This window comes from Pseudorasbora parva, chromosome 9, assembly GCF_024679245.1.
Source record: "Pseudorasbora parva isolate DD20220531a chromosome 9, ASM2467924v1, whole genome shotgun sequence".
Lineage (NCBI taxonomy): Eukaryota > Metazoa > Chordata > Actinopteri > Cypriniformes > Gobionidae > Pseudorasbora > Pseudorasbora parva.
The window spans coordinates 42,024,408-42,030,407 of record NC_090180.1 but is presented as its reverse complement, the minus strand read 5'-3'; positions in this window follow the sequence as shown (position 1 = coordinate 42,030,407).

Below are 6,000 nucleotides of genomic sequence, written 5' to 3'. Positions count from 1 at the left end.
TGAGAAACTTTCCGTTTATTTGCTAAAAATTTGCTTGCCCGAAAAACTTTGCGTTCCCTCACAAAACTGTTTGGTCTTTTTGTGAGAGAACGCAAGAGCATTGACAAATAACTTGTCCTCCATCTCATATTTTTGTCCGTTTACGGGCTCCGTACATGTGCATATTTTAACATACATAGGAAAAACTTGAAAAAACAAAACAGTTGTCTTACTGTAGAGTGTTTAATCAACAGAGAAAGTATGCTGATATCTATTAGTTAAAAATGTGACACTATTCACCTGCCTTGTCTTTAAACTTGTTTCTTATTGTTCGAGGTTAACCTGCAGTGAAAGTCAAGCATATTGACGTCCAGTTTGCGAGGGGCGCTGAACTTTGTAACCGAACAAGCGGTTTGAAACGTGCAAGGGCAGATTCCTCTTCGTTCGGGACGAGCGCGGGTGGGGAAGAATGCCTCTATTGAGACCTGAGCTTCTGCACAGCCTCTCTTTGAGGTCCAGTTGGGCTTAAAATGTTTAAGACCAGAGAAGGATTAGAGAACAAAAAGATCCTTCTCTGTCATCAAAGAGGATCTTCTCCAGGACTCATCTAACTGCTCTCCATGCCTGCCCGCAGGTCTGAGCGATGTCGAGAGAGAAGGAGTGTAAGAGAGAGAGGAGGGGTGCAAATTTCAAAGGTAATCTTTAACTCTAAGCCTGGCAGACTGGCTGAAACAGACTCCCTCCTCCCAGTCTGAGCCAGCATGCTGTCCATCCCTCCCATTGGGCTCTCCGCTCTCCTAGTCGCCTGCATTCTTCCTGCCCTTTTGTTCCGAGGGCACTGAAGTGGCTGTATTCATGGCCGGGCCGAGTGGAGGAGAGGAGGATTTTGCATGACCTCGAAAGGGGGCGACTTTAACTCGAGACCGCTAAGTCTCTTCCTAAAACAACACTCCCTTGAAACAAATACCTGCTTTGTTCCGGCGGCTCTTTCAGGGCCGCGGCAGGCAGGCTATTAACACAAAAAGAGGGCAGTTCAGGAGAGAGCGGCCACTGTGGTCAACCGACATGATCCCAAAACAGATATGGCTTGTGCTGGAGTATGTAGATGATCTTGTCTGAAAGTCCACACACACTTTGTTTGATTAAACTCCCTCGGTCGACATGGGACAATGTCTTTTGAAGCCTGGATTGTTGATTGTTAGCTTTTGTACAAGATGCGGAGGCATAACCAAGCGTTTTTTACTGATACAAAGCCATATGTTAATCGCTGACGTAACCCTTTAAAAAAAATTGTGAGAAGTGTTTCAAGTAAAGTTGTCATGAACTTAGCCTTGGCTCCGCCCTCCTATATACTTCCGCTCAATTTTCATTTTCCTTCAATATTCCGTCTGGGACTGCTGTGTATTCTTAGGTTTTCTCTGAACAAATTTTTACTGGTCCAATCATCAAAAACAGAGGGAGCTGAGGATGATGACGTTGATGTCGTGCGCTAGTTTGAGTTGTAGTTCAGTAATGGCGGCGGAGAATGATGCAAACAAAACAATTCTCTCCGTTGTGGTATCGCTGCCGAATATCCCGAAGTTAAAGCCGGAGCAAGAACAATCTTTGCTGGGGTTTGTTGGTGGCCCTCCTCCCCAACAGGGTGAATTCAGAAAAGTTTGATTTTCCAGCTCGCTCCGTTAGTAGTGAAGGAGTTGGCTGAAGCCCTATGCGGACGCTAATTGTTTCTCGTGGGGTCGGAAGGTATTGCCATCATTTACAGGGGCTAGTCAGTTATTTTATCGCTGTGTGTTTCCCACCACCTGCGTAAAAATCTCCGGCTGAATGACCTGTGACACACACCAAGGTCGTGTGGTGATGTAATATCTGTCCGAATCCACATCTCTGAGTTTTCAAGAATATATCACTTCAAAATTCACTGTTTATATCCTTTTGACCAATGCAGAGCACCATACGGTTGCGCTTTGCTGTTATTTGGATGCATTTCTAGACTTGTATTTCTTTAAAATGTTGGCAAGTATTTACAAAAGCAATATATTTCATCACTGCTCAAACAAATTAAAATAAAAGCACGTAAACAATTGAATTGGTCCATTATTTATAGCAGCATTTATTATCATACCAAGCATGACGTTTTTTTACAGCATACTATCATGTTACGGACAACGTGAGCAGCACGTTTCCGATCACAAAACTCTCCCCTCCACTGTGGCGTGAATAAATCACAATCCAAATGCACGAGTTTTATATATATCACATGGTTTTTACATTCAAAAACATCATAACTAATAATAGGTTATTAAATAGGCTATTTTTCGACACTGTTTTTGAGGCTCTCTCCTGAATGCTGGGTTTTGATGGGCGTGCCAGACTGAAGACTTCGAAGTAAACGCCCACGGCTAGGATTGGAGAAGATTTGCATATTTGATGAGCTTTAACTTTTGTCAGTTCATGGGAGGTTTTGAAAGCGGCAACTGGAATTATTCTCTGACAGGGCTCTCTTTTTTTTTATTTTATTTAACCTTTATTTAACCAGGGAAATCCTCTCAAAATGTATATATCAAACCAACACAATGACTTATCTCTCATCCACCTGCGATTGATTTTATTTTTTTATTACTTGGCTCTCTCGATTGGTGGATATAAGCGCAGATGCTTCAAATATCAAGTCAAGACTTGTTGAACAACAGATCAAGAAATGTGTTATTTCACTATTAAAAACTCACCGGCCTGCGGACGTGCTTGTTTTGGTAGCCATCTGGAAATAGCCCTGGGATGTTAGGTTTTGCGAGCCCCCTGAGCCATAACATTACATGTCCGATCTGATCTGTTCTTATCCCAAATTGCAATGAACCAACAAATAAGGGATTCTCCAGCCTGTGACAGCTTGCTTGGGTATGATCTGCTAGACACAAACACATAATCAATCTGTAACAATGCAATACAATCACATATAAATAAATAAAAAACATGTTCTACTCACATAAGTGTGTTGCACCATTCCTGTCGGATCCAATATAGAAGGTACAGCGTTGTTTTATTATTTAAAATCTCAATATGTCTGCAAATCCAGTGTCGATCTGTGTCTTATTTACAAACTATTATCTTGCTATCTTCTTATCTTCTGCATGTTCATTGCTCTTGTAGCTCCACGAGTCGGTGGGCGGGGCTACAGAAGCAGGCGTTTTCCCCTTCTAATACGTCATTGATTTGAGAGCGTTTTCTGTGCCTGGTGTCTATAAATGCTTTTCTTTGACTAATAAGGAAGTTTTCAGCTCTGAAACTTACAGGATAATCTTATATTACCATGACCTTTTATATATTAAAAGCTCAAGGGAAAGTTAATTTCTTAGTTCATCACCCCTTTAAAGGTTTACTTTTTTCACTTGATTCATATATATTATTTTCATAGTGTGATTTATTTATTTATTTATTTATTTATTTATTTATTTATTTTTTCTTCCATGAACTGTATTGAATCAAATTAGGGACAATTTGACCCGCAACATAAAAATCATACCCAGATATCTATCTTTATGCAAGAGTTTTAAAATCTAATGATGATAAATAATTTAAATACTGAAAAAGAAATACTGTACATGAAAAGTATTACATTGAAAAATAAATGATGTAAAATGATGGTGAGGGTCACACCGCAGTCCAGCTAGGTTATTGGCCTTTAAAATGGTTTTATTGCACTCAGCTCAGCTGTATATATCTAAATGAGCTGTAATTTTTCCTAAATATGCATCATGTCCTGCTTTACATAATTGAAACATTAATTAGATGACATCAGTTTAGTTTGCCATGCAATAAAAACATGGATTATCAGGATTCACGACACAATATCATGGCAATTCGTAACTATTTTACACTTTGGCAAGTTCTCTCAGATAAAAAAAAGGTACAAAGTTGTCACTGGAGGTACAAAAGCAAAAAGGTACATCTTAAATGGTACATAATAGTACCTAAATGTACATATAATGATCTTTTTAGCTTTTGTACTTTGGGGTATCCCAGTGACAGCTTTTTTTTTTGTACTTTAACTCAGTGTTAAAGGCTAATTTGTGTGAATTGGAATGATGTCATTTGTGACCCTGGACCACAAAATGCACGCACGCACACACACAAAATCAATCAGACGAGCTTTCAGATGATGTGCTATATATATATATATATAAAATAATAATACATCATCTGAAAGCTGAATAAATAAAAAGGATTTGGGCCAAGATACAACTATTTGAAAATCTGCAAATCTGAGTGTGCAAAATAATGTTGAGAAAATTGCCCACAATGTACAAAATATCTTCATGGAACATGATCTTTACTTAATATCCTAATGAGATTTGGCATAAAATAAAAAATGATAATTTTGACCCAAAAATCAAAATACAATGCTTTTTGGCTATTGCCACAAATATACTGATGCGACTTGTGACTGGTTTTGTGTTCCAGGATCATATTTGTATAATTTTTGTATGATCTGCTTATGCCTCAGTGATGGTTAGGTTTAAGGCAGGACCTTCATGCCTACTTTTTTTTTTTTTTTAAATGGTACAATTTCACATGATTTACATCATGCCAATTTATGTGAATCGCCACTTTGTAATGTTACGTGTCTTGGGATACACCATTAGGCCAACTTTCAGGACTTGTAGCGGGATATTCGCTGGTCACGGCCCATCAGCACTGTACCCTTGAGCAAGACACTTAACCCCAGGTTGCTCCATGCGGATTGTGTCTATAGTACTGATCTACTTGGAAGAAAAGCTTCCGCTATGTGGCTGTTTTCTTAAACATTTTCTGTACATTTTGAGGTGTTCTGTACAAAGACAACTTATTTTTTATTTTATAATTTAGTATATTTTCACTATCATGTACATGCTAATGGCTGACGGGGAAATTACTTGCATGCATCATTACTGAAAACGGATTTCACGTCAAAGTGCTGTATATCCCCCATGCAAAATTTGAGCTTAAATCAATATAATCCATTAGACACTTGAAAAGCACACAACAACTTGTGATGTTGACAGGAACGGCCCCCTCCCATTGACCTTGTGAGGACCTCAGAGCAAGCACTTCTTAATGGTGTGTGTGTGTGTGTGTGCGCGAGTGTGCGCGTGCATGTGCGTGTGTGTGTGTGTGTGTGTGTGTGTGTGTGTGTGTGTGTGTGTGTGTGTGTGTGTGTGTGTGTGTGTGTGTGTAAAACTGGTTGACTGCAGAGAACAACTTCTGTTTTTGCATGTCAAATTTGATGATTACTGGTTAAACAACAAGAACTGGCTATGCGTATTTTGTTCTGTATCAGTTGAAGCTGAATATGTTAACTTCTGGCGTATGTAGTTGTATGGCACAGCAGCTTCAGTATGTTTACAATTAACTGCGATATGTTCTAGATGTCTAAGCCAAGCATTGGAGGTGTGTGAGATGTTTGCAGTGAGATCATCTCAACCTGAGGCTCTCTATAAAACCAATTGTCCCAAAGAACGCCTTTCTCTACCCTTGTGAAGGAGCACTTTAGGGGTAAAACACAGGACACAGAGATTGAGAATATAATAAGATCCAGACATTAAGACACAAAACGGATGCATTTGTGCTTACTGAGGGGAATTTTGCCTGAAATGGTTTGGTCTGGAAAAGACAAATGTATTTAGACGGATAAGTCTTTTTTTTTTTTGTTTTTCGTCATTTGGTAATTAAGCAAAGAATTAGCTTAAGAAAGAGTCTTTATTGGCCAACACACATTGTTTGTTTTCATGTTTTATGGGAACTTTCCACAGACATAATGATTTTACTGTATAAACCATACAGGTCCTTCTCAAAAAAATTAGCATATTGTGATCAAGTTCATTATTTTCCATAATGTAATGATAAAAATTAAACTTTCATATATTTGAGATTCATTGCACACCAACTGAAATATTTCAGGTCTTTTATTGTTTTGATACTGATGATTTTGGCATACAGCTCATGAAAACCCAAAATCCGTGTCTCAAAAAATTAGCATATCATGAA